The 17,993-nt window shown below is 48.7% G+C and overlaps 1 protein-coding gene across 3 annotated transcripts in view; it reads left to right on the forward strand.

Moving 5' to 3' along the window:
- The first annotated feature begins 202 nt into the window (after positions 1 to 202).
- Positions 203 to 17,993, forward strand: part of LOC125641024 (protein FAM163A) — a 74,235-nt gene continuing 56,444 nt past the window's right edge. For 2 of the 3 annotated variants that reach the window (XM_048860321.2, XM_048860323.2), the window contains exon 1: positions 206 to 1,042. The gene's annotated coding sequence lies outside the window, so the exon portion shown is untranslated. Of the gene's footprint in view, positions 1,043 to 17,993 lie in introns of all 3 variants that reach the window. The other variant, XM_075131501.1, reaches the window with a different exon arrangement.

A 17,993-nucleotide genomic window follows, 5' to 3' on the forward strand; every position in this document is an offset into this window, starting at 1 on the left:
ACGCTTGGCACTGGATCAAAGCAGCTCACAGGCCTACCAAAACCGGGAGGGATAAGCAGATGCAGCAGCTTGATTTCAGAACCCCCCTGCCCCCATAATGATCGGTGTAGTTTGGCCAGGGTCAAAGGTCAAAGATTTCATTCGCAACTGCGCAGAGCCGGAGCTGCCCTGGGGGTGCTGGTGGCAGGGGTGGGGAATTCAGAGCAGAGGTGTACAGGAAATACAGATGACTTGGAGGAGGAAGGGCGGCTTGGGATTCCAGCACCATGGACAGGACACGGTGAGGCCCGGCTGGTGGCCCTGGGCGCGGGAACAATGGCAGGCGCCCTGCACGGCTGGCGCGCTGGGCTGAGTACCAGGGCGGGGATTAACCCGTTGGCTCCCTGCCTGCTCTGAAGCTTCCGGACGCTCGGCGGGACTCTCTCGGGAGCCGCTGTTTTCGATCCACCCGTCGGGAGCGGGGGCGGGGCTGTCCCTGACTCCTCCGGGCCGCGCCCGGCTTGCTCGTTCCCAGGCGGGATACTGCTGCGTGTGGGTGCCCCTGGCTCCAGCCTGGCGCCTGTCCCCGCTCCGCGAGTTCGAAGCTGCGCTGGGGCAAGTCCCAGCCCCGCTCTGGGCTCCTGCTTTTCCTGTGGCCCCCGCCTCCCAGGCGGGCCGCCCTCCTTCCTCCCTCGGCGGCACGGCGCGGCCGGCTCAGCGGGGGCGGGGGAGCCACCCCTGGCCAGTGCACTTGCTCGCCGCGTTGCATCCTCGGTGGCTTCCCCCGAGTGAGCTCGGAGCGGGATTTCTGATGCCATCGTCTCGTCCCGTCGCCACCCCACACCTCGCTACCGCCTTGTAGGGGGGCGGGGGCCAGGCGGTGCAGCAGGGCGCCCCCTGCAGCCGAGGGGCGCTCACCGCAGCCATGAAATATACACGAGGCTCAGAGAGCTGAAGGCGCTTCCATCACCTCCTACCTCAGCAGCAGCTCAGCCCCTGCCTCGCAGCCCGTCCTGCCTGCAGAGCAGGCGGGAGGCGATCGCTCGGAGCAGACGCTTGCAAGGTAAGCTGCTTTGCTGGGGGCGGGCGTCTCTCTGTCTGCGGGGAGGCTGTGTGGCCAGAGAGGAGAGGTCTGGAGAATCCGGTGCAAAAGGGGAGCTGTGTCCAGAAGGCAGCGAGACATTTCCCTCTGCAAACTTCTCGGCGAGGTCTTTCCCTCTTGCATGGAGACCCCCCCCCACCCCGCCTGGGGGAAAGTGCTTGGCTGTTATGCTGGGGATGGCTCCTCTTCGCTGACAGCCCTGCCAGGCGCCTTAGCTAGGAAATTTAACTGAAATCTCTTGCTATCCCCTCGCCCCGCCTCCTATAAAAGGGGGAAAAAAAACCTAGGAGGGTGCATAGAAAAGGAAGAAAAGTCAGATCTGGCCATTGGTGAATGGTGAAGCACTCGCATGGCTGCGGGGAATGATCTGAGAGCAGCCAGCTAGAGCAGCGGGGTGAGCTCTTGACACTGGGCTATTTGTTTCCTAGCTGATTTCCTCCCGTCCGCTCCAGAGCTCTGCTTTGGGGAGCCCCACTGAAGGGTGGGAGGGCTGGCGGCAGCCTGCCGCGCCTTGCAAGAGCCCAAACTGCCGTGTTGGACTTTCCGATTTCTTGGCTAACTTGTGTGTTTGTGTTTTTAAAGCAGTAACACCCTCTCCTTGAGGAATCCTAGCAGGCAGAGAGGGGAAGGATTTAGCAAACCCATCTCTGTGCCAGGCTAGGATTGTCCCCTACAGCACTTCTTGTGCTTTTCCTAGGCTAAGTTTGAAAAGTCCCAGGTGATGGGGCTTCCACCAGGCCCACTATGCAGGTGTGCTGGACAGCAGGGACATGGTAACTCAGCAGAGCCCCAACCTTGCTCTCCTATACATACAGTCGAATGACCGCCTCATCTGCCTGATTTGCTGAAATGAAGGAAATCAGATCCCTTTGTTCCCAGGGATCTCTGTGTTGTCTCTCGCTGCAGTCCATAATTAGGAAGGAGAGCTGGGTTTAGCCTGAACATTACTGCCTGCACCCTATGGGTGACTGCTTCACCATTGGTGGGGCTTGTTTCCTCTAAGCTCATCCTGGAGGCTGAATTTCTGTCCCCTGCTGCAAAAGGGCCTATAGTAACATTTAGCCATGCAGCTGGAGTTCCTCTCTGTTGTTGATTCTGTCTGTATATTGTAGAGACGTTCAAATATGCTGTGGAATAGTCCATCAGTACACACAGAGTTCTCTTACTGTCCTCCGCCAGTTCCCTGAATGGTCTGCCCTAAGAAGCTTAGTTTTTAAATGTGATGCTGTTTGTGACTTGTCAATATTTGGGCTGTTCCTGAGCCTGGTTTTTAGTTAATTAGCATTAATAGAGCCTCAGAAGGGTCAGGCGTTGTACTAAGCTGGGCAGCTTTGCTAGTGATCTAGGAAGTATAATAGGCTCATTAAATGGGTAGGAAGGGTTTTCACTTGTTTATAAACCAGAGATTGTGATAATGGGAGATTAGCATTTGCCACTAGTGGAAATTAATTAATGAGACAACAGGCTTGAGTCTCCTCATGCCAGGGATTTTTACAGTGGTGAGTCTTCATTGGGGTTACTCCTAGTGCAGCGAGAGCAGGATCAGGCTGTAGTGATGGACATAGTGCTGATGAAGGGCTGTGAGCAGATGACTCAGGAGCCCTTGTTAAACTGCAGTGTGGGTTACTGATATCCCATGCCGTGGGTTCTTCAATGTGGTGTCCTCATTGGCTTTAGCAGCCACACCACTCCCCACTCTGCTCCAAGTAAAAGGTCCACTCCAAAGTGGTCCAACAAGGCCCTTGCCCTGATGAAAAACAAACTTTTCCTCATCATTTTGTCTCCTAATGGTTTGGGGGTATGAACAACAGTCTAGTAGAGGCTGAGACCTGGAAAACTCATAGTTTCTTTGAAAGATCAGATTCGTGTTTGCGCTGCTCTGAACAGAGGTGGATTTGACAACGGAAGAAGGGGAATCCAAGTGTATAAGGCTATTGAATGAGTTATGACAGAAGTTACCATAGACAAAGATCAGGTTAATAGATTCTAAGGCCAGGAGGGACAATTGTGTGTAACACAGGCCAGAGGATTTCTCTGAATGAATGCCTGATGATCCCAGCGAGACCTAGGTCTTTCCTCCCTTTGGAATTTCTTTCAGGCACCTGGCTGCTCAATTCCAGTCACGAAACACCCTAGATATAAGTGTGGGTAGGGGTGTCATGGCCCAGTTACCAATCCTCTCCTTGACAGGGGAAGGAGCTATAAATATCAAATATCAAAAAATATTACGTGTGGCCTGAGCAAGATCAGTTAATTTAACAATAGACATAAACAGAAATAGAACCACCCTGGCCCATTGTTGTATGTGTCCTGTGGATAAATCCAGGACGCTAGTCACCAGGGCTGCCAGTCACCCCCACTAAATGAAGGTAGATAAGCTTAGACAGACAACAATAGGCACACAATCTTGTCTGTCCTCCCCCCCCCACCTCCCCCATCTGATTTCCTTTCCTGCACATCTGCTACGAGAGCAGAAATTGAGACCCTGGCTGAGCTGCTCACAGATTGAAGTGCTGACCTTTCACATGGCTGTTTTGCTACTGAGATGAAATATTTAGCGCGGCTCCATTACTGTCTTTTTCTTGAAAGTGTGTTTCATGCTTCATCTGCTGGAAATGTTAAGAGAGTTCATGCCACATTTTTCATTCTGCAAAGTCAAAATCTATCAGGGATATGGGTGGTGTGTCTCTGGGTAGTTTCACTGCAAACCTCATTCTCCCAGCATAAATATATATCTCTTGGGTGTCTTCCATGCAGAGTTCTGCATCAGAGACCCACCTCTCATTCACTCATTAAATGGGATTAGTACCCTGTCCATGGCGTGCACAGAGACAGATCCCCTTTACTCACATTGGTGAGCATAAGTAAGGATTAAAGCCCAAATCCATTGTCTTATCTGGAGTTATACCTCATGTACCCCAGAATAAATGAGCTCAGAATCAAGCCTCATGGAGTTCCAACAGTGCAACACCGATAGCAGTAAAAGGAGAATTGGTCCCAAGAGGGTTTTCATTGCAACAGAGACAGTTGGGGGGGGGGGGAACGCTGTGCAAGCATTAGCCCACAGCAGGGTGCAGTTCTGTTCACAGGGTCAAAGGTCAGACCTACGACATGATGACATAATATCTGGCCACCCTGGGATATGTTATCACACTTTAAAATGTAGGAGGATCCACTGCAGAATGAGTAAAGGCGGTGAGCTGGGAAACCAGGCCTCGTATCTGAGGACCTGATTCCTCTCTCATTTATACCAGTTGACAGTAGCAGTAGCTCCATTGGAATTGAGGGCATTATACCTGTGTTAAAGTCATGCGAGAGTTCCAAGGGGCAGCAGGGATGGGATGCAAAGGGAGTGGTCTGCATAAATTAACAGTGACCTATCTGGTGAGTAAATAAGGGAGGAGTCCTTGGCCTGAAAGGTGGCTGTAAGGTGATGTGACTAGGGCAGAAGACAGGGATACAAAGCAAAACAAATGCTTTTGTCTTTTTGTAGGGAATAGTGTGATGATATTTTAAGAGCTACAGGAACTGAACTCAGACATATGAATAAGGCTTTTGACACAGTCCCATATGATATTTTCATAAACAAACTAGGGAAATGCGGTTTAGGGGAAATTACTAGAAGGTGAAAAGAAAAGGAGTACTTGTGGCACCTTAGAGACTACCCAATTTATTTGAGCAAATAAATATGCTCAAATAAATTGGTTAGTCTCTAAGGTGCCACAAGTACTCCTTTTCTTTTTGCGAATACAGACTAACACGGCTGTTACTCTGAAACCTACTAGAAGGTGGGTGCACAACTGCTTGAAAGACCATACGGAAAGAGTTGTTATCAATGGTTCACTGTCCACCTGGGAGGATATATCTAGTGGGGTCCCGCAGGGCCAGTCCTGGGTCTGGTACCATTCAATATTTTAATTAATAACTTGGATAATGGAGTAGAGAGTATGTTTTTCAAATGTGTAGATGATGCCAAGTTGGGAGGGGTTGCTAGCACTTTGGAGGACAGGATTAGAATACAAAATTATCTCAACAAATTGGAAAGTTAGTCTGAAATCAACAAGATGAAATTCAATAAAGAGAAGTGCAAAGTAGTCCACTTGAGGGACCAAAAATCAAATGCACAGCTACAAAACAGGGAATAACTGGCTCAATGGTGGTACCGCTGAAAAGGATTTGGGGGTTAGAGTGGATCACAAATTGAATGAGTCAACAATGTGGTGCAGTTGCAAAAAAGGCTAATATCATTCTGGGGTGGGTTAACAGGAGTATCATATGTAAGACCCAGGAGGCTACTGTCCCATTCTACTTGGCACTGGTGAGGCCTCAGCTGGTGTAGTGTGTCCAGTTGTGAGTGCCACATTTTAGGAAAAATTTGGACAAATTAGAAAGAGTTCAGAGGAGGGCAACAAAAATGACAAAAACTTTAGAAAATCTGACCTGTGAGGGAAGGATAAAAAAATTCAGAGAAACTGTCTTGAGAAAAGAAGACTGAGGTGGGACCTGATAAGTCTTCAATTGTGGTAGGGCTGTTATGAAGAGGATTGAGAGCAATTGTTTTCCATGTTCACTTAAGGTAGGTCAAGAATTAATGGGCTTAATCTGCAGCAAGGGAGATGTAGGTTAGATATTAGGAAAATGTTTCTAACTATAAGGATAGTTAAGCACTGGAATAGGCTTCCAAGGGAGGTTTGGAGGTTTTGAAGAACAGGCTGGACAAACACTTGTCAGGGATGGTCTAGGGCAGGAGTGGGCAAACTTTTTGGCCTGAGGGCCATATCTGGGTATGGAAATTGTATGGCAGGCCATGAATGCTCACGAAATTGGGGGTTGGGGTGTGGGAGGGGGTGAAGGCTCCAGCTGGGGGTGTGGGCTCTAGGGTGCGGCCATAAATGAGGAGTTCAGGGTGCGGGAGGGGTCTCCAGGCTGGGGTTGGGGTGAGGGTTCTGGGAGGGGGGCCTGAGGATGAGGGGTTAGGGGAGCAGGAGGGTGCTCTGGGCTGGGACCGAGGGGTTCGGAGGGCGGGAGGAGGATCAGGAGTCGGGCACGGGGTTGGGGCATGGGAGGGGATCAGGGGTGAAGGCTCTAGTGTGAGCTTACCTCAAGCAACTCCCAGAAGCAGCAGCATGTCCCCACTCCGGCTCCTACGCGGAGGTGCAGCCAGGTAGTTCTGCGAGCTGCCCCATCCACAGGTTCCACCCCTGAAGCTCCCATTGGCCGTGGTTCAGGGCAAGGGCAGTGTGCGGAGCCCCCTGGCTGCCCCATGCATAGGAGCTGGATGTGGGACATGCTGCTGCTTCTGGGAGCTGTGTGGAATGAGGCAAGCCCCCAACCCCATTCCCTGGCTGGAGCGGGGCAAGTCCCAGACCCCGCTCTTCAGCGGGAGCTCGAGGGCCAGATTAAAACATCTGGAGGGCTGGATGCAGCCCCTGGGCCATAGTTTGCCCACTCTTGATCTAGGGTTACTTGGTCCTGCCACCTGGACTTGATGACCTCTTCAGGTCCATTCCAGCTCTACAGTTCTATGACCCAATGAATCTATTCTACAGTGCCAATATAGTAGGCAGAGCCTGGTTAGGTTTGGCTAGTCCTGACCCTGGGGTAGAGCTGGGACTGGTTTGGGATTGGTCCTGGCCAATGGGGAGGACTGAGGGAGATTTGAATGGTGCCATGCCTAGGCAGGCTTGGAAGATCCTTTTGTTTGATTGCCAAAAGAGAAGTTATGGTTCCAATATTTGCTCAGCAGGTTTTAAATGGTATTTCATTTCCATCCTGTAAGAAGGACCAAGTAAAACAACTCCATCTGCTTCTGCCAGGTCTCTGAGGCTAGTCAGCAGCACTCCATGACGAATGTGTCAAACGCTGCGAAGAGATCCAATACATTTGACCCTGGCCCATGTCTAAGATGGTTATTTCCCAGGGCCACCAGTGTTGGCTTAGTGCCTTATCCAGATCTATATCCAATGGTGAAGGACAGCAGCAGAGGGCAGGTATTGTTGGAGGCAGCCCTTACCTAGGTTCTCGGTCACTTTGTGCAGCTAGTATGCTATTTCCCCACCCCAGAATGCATTTCTTTGTCTGTCTAATTTTGATTACATGGAAGTAAAACTGATCCTGCTTAAGCCACCATTGAGGTTTGAATGTGGGATCTTCAGAGCTAAAAGCCTCCATTGCTGGAACTCTAGCAAGAAGGGTGTTCCAGCCATTAAGGCACTAGCCTGGGACTGTGGAGACCTCTGTTCAATCCCCTGCTCTGCCACAGGCTTCCTGTGTAACCGTAGCCTTTCTGTACCTCAGTTTCCCTCATCTGTACAATGAGGATCATAGCACTGCCCTGCCTCCCGCGGGTGTCGTGAGGACAAAATACACTAAAGATTGTGAAGTGCTCAGATACCCCAAGGTTTAAGGGGGCTAGAGGAGTACCACAGCTAGATAGAAATAAGTTGAGAATGAACTAAGTCTGTTGGCTGGAAGAGGTAAGGGATTCTTCTGTGGCTCAGCCACTAGATGGGCACCAAAGCTCCCACTCTCCTAGTGACAGACAGACAGGCAATGCCTGTCAATGTTAGTCACCCTGTCGGAGTGGCAGCTGAGTGCTGTGCCCATCTGAAGGACACACCTGCATATTAATGAGGGTTTTATGAAAGAGAGAACTAGGCTGCTTTTGTTTTGCTACCTAAAAATTAAGGCAACTCCACTGGGGCTGGATCCTGGTGTAAATCACTGCAGGTCCTTGGAAGCTAGCTGAGGATCTAGAGATGTGCAACTCTCCATAACTTTAGCAGGGATTGGACATGTGCGCCTGAGGACAGGAGCGGGCCCTGGGCTTTGTTTTCTTGCATGCGCCCATCCCTGTAGTGTGTGAGCACGTGGGATGCTATCGGAGTATGACTTTGTGAATGTAATTACATTTAATGAGCCATTAAACTAAACCTCTGTTTATGCTCCAAGATAATGTTGACAGTCCCAGCTGTATGTCTTGTATCCTCGCAGGAAGAGAGTCTTTGCTTTCCTGTAGCTGATGGCCAGCGTTGCCCCTCCCCCAGCCTCTTTAAATCCTGTCGCTGCAAGAAAAGGGCAAGGTACAAGCTTTGGAGCCACACAGAGCTCTTCTTCTGGCCTGGGCAGTTACTTATCGAGATGGATATGGAGCTGTGGCTCTCTGACAGCCACATTCTCCGTCCCTTTGAAAGGAAAGAGAGACTTTAATGGATCATTTGACAGAGTGACAAGTAGGGGTGGTGAAAAAGTAGCAGAGGGGCTTTTATTTTTGTAACCAATTCTCCATTTGGTGGGTGGGGGGCCGAAGGCAACCTCTCTCACTAGCTGAGACCAACCCATTGCAAAGGGGCCAAATGGAGCCCTGCTAGAAGGAAGCAGAGCTCCATTGAAGTCCGTGGAGCTGCAGCTGCATACACCAGGCATAGATTTGGCCCAGAAGCTTTGGACGGAGGATTTTTAAAGCTGTCGAAGGTTTCTGGACATCATTAAATGAATAGGAATTGGATGTCCAAATCTGCCAGGCAGCTTTGAAAGTTCCCAGCCCCAAAGGCTCCCATCTGAAGAAAGGTGACTATCAAGTGTGCATTGGAATAGTAATGGGGAAAGTCCTTTAATGCATCTGTCATAAATATAAAGGGAAGGGTAAACACTTTTAAAATCCCTCCTGGCCAGAGGAAAAGCCCTTTCACCTGTAAAGGGTTAAGAAGCTAGGATAACCTCGCTGGCACCTGACCAAAATGACCAATGAGGAGACAAGATACTTTCGAAGCTGTAGGGAGGAGAAACAAAGGGTCTCGGTCTGTCTGTGTGATGCTTTTGCCGGGGACAGAACAGGAATGGAGTCTTAGAACTTAGTAAGTAATCTAGCTAGATATGCGTTAGATTATGATTTCTTTAAATGGCTGAGAAAATAAGCTGTGCTGAATGGAATGGATATTCCTGTCTTTGTGTCTTTTTGTAACTTAAGGTTTTGCTCAGAGGGATTCTCTATGTTTTGAATCTAATTACCCTGTAAGGCATTTACCATCCTGATTTTACAAAGGTGATTCTTTTTACTTCTATTAAAATACTTCTTGTAAGAAACTGAATGCTTTTTTCATTGTTCTTAAGATCCAAGGGTTTGAGTCTGTGGTCACCTATACAAATTGATGAGGATTTTTATCAAACCTTCCCCAGGAAGGGGGGTGCAAGGTTTTGGTGAGGATTTTGGGGGGAAAGACTTTTCCAAACGACTCTTTCCCAATAATAAACCCGGTTAGACGTTTGGTGGTGGCAGCAAAAGTCCAAGGGAAAAAGGTAAAATAGTTTGTACCTTGGGGAAGTTTTAACCTAAGCCGCTAAAAGTAAGCTTAGGAGGTTTTCATGCAGGTCCGCACATGTGTACCCTAGAGTTCAGAGTGGGGAAGGAACCTTGAAAGCATCGCTGATAATTAGCCAAGGGAGTCTTTATAAATGGAAACAAAGAATACTAGTACCTGTGGGGAAGGCTGGTTAAAATAGAGAAACAGCTGCATTTTGTCCTAGGGGTTAAGCCCTCCATTAACTTAAATGCAGCTACACTCCTTTATACCAGCGGTGGATAAGTCCATAAACACAGTCCTCCTGTTCATTCGGATTTAGTGTTGGTGAAAGCCCTGGAGACTGAAGCCTGTTTGTCCACAGAACAGGTTTCAGCAACAGTGCAAGTTCCCTACCAAAGGGCCTCATGCCTGACCTGGCGAGGTCACTCCATAGGCCGAGTGAGGAGTTCAATCTGCATCGTTCATTCAGTTCCTGGACCCTCTGCTGAGACTGCCAGCCAGGGGGGCAATTGTGATAATGGTTTTGGGACGTGGACACCTGTCAGTTAGGAACTAGATCAACCGACTTGTGCCACAAGGTAGTCATTGCCCATAAGAGCCTTTTCCACATTCCACTGTTCTGAATCTGGAGACTCCAGTCATGCTGGCAGTCAGCCCAAATCAATTATGACAGGACTCTGGGACTTATAGTGCCAGTGGCTTCTAACCAGTTATCCCCTTCACAGCCCCACGTGTGCCAAACATCAAACTCTCCTTCCTTGACTCACGTAGGAACAGAGTCAACTTCTTTTTGGTTCACCTTCTAATTGATTGCTAGGCTTTACCATACTGTCGTAATGAGCACTATCTGTGCCCCTCCCAAACAGGGATGAGTATCTCTTCATAGCACACCTCTGTGGGAGGGAGGGTTGTCCCCATTTTGGAGAGGAGAAAACTGTGGCACAGAGAGAAGTAGGCTTCTGTTTTTCAGAGGATCCCTTAATTTTGGACCCCCAACTGGAGATCCCTAGGGAAGTCAGTTGGATCTGTGCCTACACAGCACCTCTCAGAATCCGGCTTTAGACAACTCAAATTGGTCATGCAAAATCAGGGGATGTTATTGAGAATGCAGGTCTAAGTAACTCACCTAGGAAGTCTGAGTCAGAGCAAGGATCAGAATGCAGGTCAGAGTCCTTATCTACCAGGGCATCTTTCCTCTTTGGATCCAAAGGACACAAGTGGACTGTACATATGTGATGAACAGCAGTATTGGGAAACAGTTTATAGCTTTGCATTCAGCTTTTCAGCCTATTTTTAAGGTGTTTATATGACTAAATTGCTGATCTAGGGCAAACATATCCACTCTGTCAGTCTGGATCTTGTTCATTATCTATAACCACATCCAACAAAACATCATGTCTATAACCACATCATATCAACAGGACATGCAGTATTTTCCAGCTCAGTGGTAGAGTGTTTTTTACTTTTCTCTCTCCCTGATTTTGCCTTGGCTCTTTACTCTGCAATGGCAAGTGTTTCTTGAAAAGTCGGAAAGATTTCGGGGAAAGTTTTCAGATTCTTGGTGACAGTTTTGAATTGGGAGCAATCTGCAACTGACCTTGGGATCTCTGAGTCTGATGCAGCAGATGTATCCAAAACCTGCACGTGTACAACAGGCTTCGCTCATCAGTGAAAGCTTCCCTCTGGGCATAACTTTTGTGAGGAACAAGGTTTACTATTTCCCCAAGGGATTTTGCAGGGGTCATGAGTCTGATAGGGAAGCCCAGGGCCAATGTGCAACAAGGAAAAGCATTCTGGGTGGAAGGCGGTGTGCTGTTATACAAAGCTGAAGAGCTTTGATGGTGGTAATGACTGCAGAATGGGTCGGAAGAGCCAGCACCTGTGCATCCGGACATGGATGAGAGAGAGCTGCGGTTGGTTGGCTGGTTTACGTCCCTTGTCAGGAACTGCACTGGGCAGCATTCCTGAGCGTTGTTTCAGAGAAAGCCAGAGAGAAATGCTTGTTAAGACCCAGATCCTCAAAGGGGATCAATGGGAGTTGGGCACTCAAGTACCTTTGAGGATCTAGGCCTAACTTCCCAGTGGGAGCTGTGGCTCAAGCGGCAATATAACTGTCCTCAAGCCCTGGACCAGCTGCCATCTGTTTGGCTTTTAACCTAGTCTCCAAAGGTGTTAACCACTGGGAAACACTGCCTAATACCACTGTACAGGACTTGCTGGAGCACCTAATGCAGCATGTTCTCCTGGCTACACTCCAGCTGAACAATTACATCTTGCCTTCCCCAAATGGCCCCTGAGTTTCCCATTGGATGTCGTATCGACTGATCACTGCTGAATCCACCAACTTCCATAGTGCTGTCTGAACTGGCATTGTTGTGGGGTTTTTTTGGTTTTTTTGGTTTTTTTTTTTTACTCCCCCACCCTTGGGAGGCTAATGCACCAGTGCCCCGGTTCTTCCTTAAACATGACAGCCCTGGCCTTTGGAGTCCACAACAGTCTGTCTAGACAGACACTTACCCACCTGTAGTATGGTTCGGCATTGAGCCCTATAGGCAGGGTAAGCTCTTCTCTCAGGACTGAGTCCCGGCACCTCTAGGCTTGGCAGTTCAGAGCCCTGGCACTTTTGCTGCATCAGTTATAAATGTAAAAAAACCAAAACTGCTTGAGCCCCGGCACTTCTTTCAGTACAAATTAAGCATTGGCTCTTCTTCAGGTCAGGCCACTCCCCTGCTCCAAATCTTTCCTTTCGAAGGTCTAGTTCCCTAATGAGGCTCGTTTGTCAGCCCTTCCCTCTAAGATCATAGCTTGTTAAAATCTCCTCAGGGTGTGGCAGGTAGTGTTGATGAAGTTTGTTAGCCCCCTTTTTCCCCTGGCCAGTGGTGGGATACATGCACCTCCTCATGGTATTCTTCCTTTCTTCCTGTATTAAACTGTTGTGCCGTGTTGCTAAAGAACTGCTGTGTTCCTCCTCAGCGGTGGAAGAAATGAAATTCTCTCCATGCACAGAATATATAGATCCTTTTAGGAAGCTGGCTATTGCCAGTAGCATGGAGAGGCGTATACAGTCAGGACTTTCTTTTTGTCCCCAACTGAAATCTTGCGTGCATCCTCCCAGGCTATTGGAGTAGGATGCAAATCAGGATCCTGATTCCATTTCTAGATCAGGTGAGGCAAGGGAGCTGCTGCAAATTACCTCAAATTATATCTCTGCACCAGGACGAAACTGATAAGAACTTCTCTGTTTGCACCTTGGATCTCTGCAGGTTTGGTGCTGTTAAGCTCCTTCATAGGATTATGCCTGCCTAAGAACATCATAATACACAGTTTTAAGTAGCAGAAAAAGATTAGATCTGGGAGAAGAGCAAATCTCCACTGGATATGTTCAAAATACTCAAAGAATTTAGAAATTAAACTGGGCCCCTGACTCACTGGGTGTACAGGAACTGGCCACTTGGCAAAATTAGGGCTAGTTGTGACATCAGACAAACATTTTGAGACTGATTCAGCTTTCACATGCACCAAACACATACCCTCAGGTAGGTCCATAGGCTTATTGGAGTTACTACAGAGAGCAGAACTGAGCCCTCTGACTCGCTTCAGTATCTGGCTCCCTCCCTGCACACCATTGTCTTGAGTCTGCTCTCACGTCCGTTGGTGCAGGACAGGTGTCTCCTCACTGAGGTCAGGGGAGTTAAGCAACTGTGAGATCAGAACTGGGCCTTTTTGCCTTTACGCGCCCCAGAAGGTGTCCCATCTAGCAGAGCCTGAGAAGACTTCACCCAGCACGCAGCTGTGAGTGACCCAAGAGCAGCCTTTCTTGTGGCGTTTTGGCATGGCCACTCCAGCAAGCGCAGAGGTGGCACCAAAAGGCATTTTTCAAACCTTTGGAAGAAGCTGGAGTAGAGCCGGTTCTGGACAAAGCTCTGGTGGATGCTTGTTTCCTCCGAAGCAGTCTGCACATTCCTGCCTGGGAGACATCTGCTGCTGGTGATGGCTCTACCCCCAGGGCACCGGTGCCAGAAAGAGCTCAGCAGAGTGGGGGCATGTTGGGTGCAGAGCACTCTTAAAAGCTAGCCCTTATCTAGAGGCTTCAACTGGAGTTCTATTCTCTAGAAAACCTGGTGATGATTGTGGGTGTTGAGCATGTGAAAGTCTGGCCCTGAATGCTGTTGAAAACCTGATCCTAGGGGCATGAACTCAGAGAAAAGGTGAGAAAATAGAAACAAATTTAAATCCCTTGACTTTCATCCCCATTCTGTATGCCGGCCCCCGCGGTGCATGGAATGGAATAGGTCTTCTGCAGGAAGGTTGTTCTGCTCCCCCAGACTGGATGTTCCAACAGGAGGATCTAAAGCAGAAGCAACAGCACCACTTCACTGAAGAAACCCAGCAAGGAGCACCTAAGTTCCCTTAATGAGTTCCTGTTCAGTCAAGCTGTCCCTTCTCCTGCAGCGAGCCCCAGGCACCCCAACATGTGGGAGTGAGCCCAAACAGAACAGCTTGTAGGATCGCAGCCTGTAATGAGCTCATGGAGAGTTCAGGCCAGATACGTGCCCTGCCTAAACTATTTGATCTAGTGTCTTTACTATTCACTCTGACCTTGTCCAGACTAGGATTTGAAAGGTGTTTGCTAATACATGTTACGTGCCTAGTGTAGACAAGGCAGTGTGTCTTTATCATCTGTTAACTTGGCTTAGTTGACACTGCCTTGTCTACGCTAGGCATTTGACACGTGTTAGCAAACACCTTCTAAATCCTAGTCTAGACAAGGCCCCTGGGAGAAACTTTAGCAAGAACTTGCACCTCTCACACTGCTAAGGATAAGGGAAGAGCTGTTATACAGCAGAAACTAAATATTATACTTTCCTAATTTCAGTAGCATTTGAGGGAAGCCCCTGCAGTGAAGGCATGAAAAGGTCCGGTAACAGTCTGGGTATTTCTCCCATTTCTGGTTTTGGTTCTTCTCCATAATGAGCACTGGGAACTGTAGCTACAAAGACTGCCACAACTCCTTGCATGCAGTCTGACGGAAAAAGAACTGAATCCATTTCCCTTGCCTAGCCCCTCTCTCTCCCCGCACTGGTAGTACCTGGAGGCACGTGAGTTCACTCAGCAGCGACCCCACTGGTGGAGATAGGAGTAGCATTGATGGGTTCTGAAAAAACTATTTGAGCATGGTATGTGTGGGACAGAGATATATAAGGGGAAAGCACTTCTGATGAAGAGTAGCTTGCCCCATCCTGCTGCAAACCAAGAAATGATGTCCTGGCAGGAAACAAACCCTATTCTTTCTCCCAGCCTTCTGATTTGGGAGCAGATTCCCTGCGGAAAGCCCAGTTAGTGCTTTCCTCGTGTTTAAAAACTGCAGCGTGCCCTTTCGGCAGCCTAGCCCACTGTAATGTGCGAACTCTGAGCTCTGTTGCTCTCAGAGGGTGGGAATGCGACAGCGCTCAGGCAATGCTGCGCACTGCTCAGTGGTAAAAAGGCCCTGACTAGCCAGGGAGGGGGATGATCAGGTGTATGGGAGGACAAGGCTGCTGAGAGGGCTAGAGGGGATTCCCGGAAGGTGCCCCCAAAATGTAAGTTTTTACACGATTCATCACTGGTGTTTTGAATCTGGAGTAAATGACTGAAGTCAAGTGCCCCTTGTTTATCTGGAAACCAGAGTCCAGCTGGGTCAGTGAGTGCGTGTGCCTGGAAGTGCTTGTATGAGCGTGTGAGAACAGGGGGCACGTGTGGGTGTGCACGACTGAGTGTCTGGATATGCATGCATGTGACCAGAGTGTCTGTGCGTGCACCAGTGTGAGAGGGTAGCTCTTCAGGATAGTTCTTTAGCCTTGTTCCTGTCCTGCAGGCGGTGGAAATGCTCGGGTTCAGTGGGCCAGTGCCATTCAACTCTAAAGGGGAATGGATCCTCAGATGGTGTAAGTCAGTGTAACTTTTTGGAAATCAATGGCGCTATGCTGGTTTACATCAGCTGGGGATCTGGCACAGGATTCCTATTGTGGTTATAAGCCTTTCAGAGTTAAAGTCAGGCCTCTAAATGTTTTATCTCCCCTCTCCTCAATTACAGATTAATGGGAGCCCTAACTTGGGTGCCATTTTGGAAGCGCAATAATTACAAAACTTTTTACATTAATCTTTGTTTTAAATGCAGTTGTTTATGCAATGGTCTGCTAGTGCATCACAATTAATTCACCAGCTCCACTCAGTGCTGGATCTCTCTATCCTCCCCCATCAGTGCACCCCGACCATGCCCTGGAAGGAGAACCCTGACCCTATAAGACAAGTGCTAAGAGCAGAATTGACAGTGACATTGCAGAATCCTAGAAATGTAGGGCTGGAAGGGACCTCGAGAGGTCAGTCCAGTGTCCCGCCCCACACACAATGAGGCAGGACCAAGTATACCTAGACCATCACTGACTGGTGTTTGTCCAACCTCTAATGGAGATTCCACAACCTCCCTAGGTCACCAGTTCCAGTGCTTAACTATCTTTATAGTTAGGATCTAGCCTAATATCTAACCTCAATTTCCCTTGCTGCAGAATAAGCCCATTACTTCTTGTCCTACCCTCTGTGGACATGGAGAACAATTGGTCAGTGTAGCAAGTCGAGCACTCACCTGCGTGGCACCTGCTGCTGGTTGCCTTGGGAATTAGCCATTCCAGCACTCAGAGCGCCTCCTACTGACCAGTGTCTCTCCTGCCTCAGACCCCCGTGTCCCTTCCGGACCCCAGTTCCCCTTTTCTTGGAGTGCCTGTCCACAGCAGTAGCCCACACTCTGGGTCTCCCCTCCCAGAGGAACCCCCTCCCCTTATGCCCACCTTGCCTCAGTGGCTACTGCTATTCATCATCTAGCCCCCCTTTCTCTGGGGCAAACTGCAGTCCAAATTGGCCAATCATCATTGGCAAGGGGGTTGGACCAGCTGCCTCTGCCTATCCCTGAGCTGCACCTCCGCAGACCCAGTATCTCCTTAGGCCTTAACAAGGCCTCAGCCTGGGAAGTTGCCAGGCTGGAGATCCCCAGCTCCTCTTCCTCTTCCCTGCTCTGCTTCTGGTACCCTGTGCTCCAAGGCAGCTAATTCCTTTTAACTCCAAGCTGGAGTGAGACTGACCCAGCTCCTCCCTTAGCCCTTCCTATACTGGCCCAGCCTGGCCCTGATTGGCTGCCTCAAGCCCGCTCCTGATTGGCTCCCCAGGACAGCCCTTTTGCAGGGCTGTTTTTAACCCCTTCCAACCAGAGCAGGGTGACTGCCCTGCTACAGTCAGCATCTTCTCTAAAACAGCCTTTTACTTATTTGAAGGCTGTTATCAGATCCCCCCCGGTCTTCTCTTTTTAAGACTAAACGTGCCCAGTTCTTTAATCTTTTCTCGCTGGTCATGTGTCTAAATCTTTTATCATTTTCATTGCTCCTCTCCACGTCTTTCTTAAAATGTTGCCTCCAGAACTGGACGCAGTACTCCAGTACTGAGGCCTTGCCAGTGCCAAGTAGAGCAGGACAATTACTTCCTGTGTCTGACATACAACATTCCTGTTAACGCATCCCAGAATGATATAAATTCTTTTGCAGCAGCATGATATTGCTGACTCGTATTCATTTTGTGAGCCACTGTAACTCCCAGATCCTTTTCATCAGTACTTGCAGCTTGCCAGTTATTCCACACTTTGTAGTTTATGCATTGGATTTTTCATTCCTAAGTGTCATACTTTGTACTTCTCTTTGCTGAATTTCATCTTGTTGATTTCAGACCAATTCTCCAATTTATCACAGTCTTTTTGAATTCTAATCATGTCCTCCAAAATGCTAGCAACCCCTCCCAGCTTGGTGTCATCCTGACATTTTATCATTGTATTGTTCAGTCCATCATCCAAGTCATTAATGAAAATGTTGAATGGTACTTGACCGAAGTCAACCCCCTGTGGGACCCCACTAGATCTCCTTAAGTACGATTTTCCAACCAATTGTGTACCCACCTGTTAGTAATTTCATCTAGATCACATTTCCCTAGTTTACTTATGAGAATGTCATGTGGGCACTGTGCCAAAAAGCTGACTAAAGTCAGATATATCATGCCTACTGCTTCCCCCTGCTAACCACTGGACCAATAACCCTGTCAAGGAAGGAAATTAGGTTGGTTTGGCATGATTTGTTCTTGAAAAATCCATATTGACTATTACTTATTATCCTCTAGGCGTTTTCAAATTGATTGTTTAATAATTTGTTCTAGTATCTTTCCAGGTATCAAAGTCAGGCTGATTGGTCTATAATTCCCCAGTTCCTCTTCGTTCCCCCTTTTAAAGGTTTTACGTTTGCCCTTTTCCAGTCCTCTGGGACCTCACCTGTCCACCATGAGTTCTCAAAAGTAATTGCTTACTGTTCCAAGATTGCTTCAACCAGTTTCTTAAGTAGCCTAGAGTAAATCTCATCAGGCCCCACCAACTTGAATACATCATAGCAAAGAGGCTTCTAAGCATCCTGTAGGTCCACAGGAGATCTATAGGCCTGTGTCCTGGGCCCATGGTCTTTCTGCTAACAGCAGGAGTTAGTTAGCAGTTGACTTACTGGATGTTAAGGTCCAGGGAAGACCATGCCCCTCATTGGCTTAGT

Source organism: Caretta caretta, chromosome 8 (assembly GCF_965140235.1).
Source record: "Caretta caretta isolate rCarCar2 chromosome 8, rCarCar1.hap1, whole genome shotgun sequence".
Lineage (NCBI taxonomy): Eukaryota > Metazoa > Chordata > Testudines > Cheloniidae > Caretta > Caretta caretta.